Raw genomic sequence first — 757 nt, forward strand, 5'->3', positions numbered from 1 at the left:
GACATCCCATCAGGCTAATAGCAGATCTCTCATCGGAAACAATGCGAGTGAGGAGAGAATGGGAAAATATATTCAAAGTGTTAAGAGAGAAGCAATTTCAGCCAAGAATACTGTACCCGGCAAGATTATCTTTCAGGTGGGAAGAACAGACAAGAACATTCTCAGATAAACAAAACCTGAAAGAATTTACCAGCACCAGACCAGATCTCCAAAAAGTTCTCAAGGGTGTACTGTATCAGAAAAATTAAATACAGACACACGGAAATAAGAGTTCAAAAACTAAGAAAGTGCCCAACTTAATCATAGGGACAAGTCTGGAGTTGAATATTATATCCCAAAATTTAATCAGGAAAATTGAACAAGAACAGAAGATAAAAGTACATAAGACTGATAGGTTCATGCACTTACCATTTGAACAGAATCCTAACCTATCTCCTGGCTTTAAGCAAAGTTCCTTGGCGTTTTTTTGATTTAAGTTAAAACTGGTTTTCTTAGTAGTAATGAGTGAACTCACCATTGAAAGTAGTTAGATTATGTAGGAGACAGGGAGAGAAGTGAGAAGTATATAGATGCCATACCACTTTCTAGATTAAGGTCTGTACGGTGAAGTCTCAGCAGAAAATCTTCAGTAGTCAGTCTTATTCCTGAAAGTAATTTTTATAGCTCCAGTTCAGTAAGTATCTCAGATGATCTTAATTTCTGCGTCTACTTAATGGAGGAGGAAAAGGCAAGAATTAGCAACATAAAGAGGGACTGA

This window comes from Tupaia chinensis, unplaced genomic scaffold (assembly GCF_000334495.1).
Source record: "Tupaia chinensis unplaced genomic scaffold, TupChi_1.0 Scaffold000001_1, whole genome shotgun sequence".
Taxonomy (NCBI): Eukaryota; Metazoa; Chordata; class Mammalia; order Scandentia; family Tupaiidae; genus Tupaia; species Tupaia belangeri.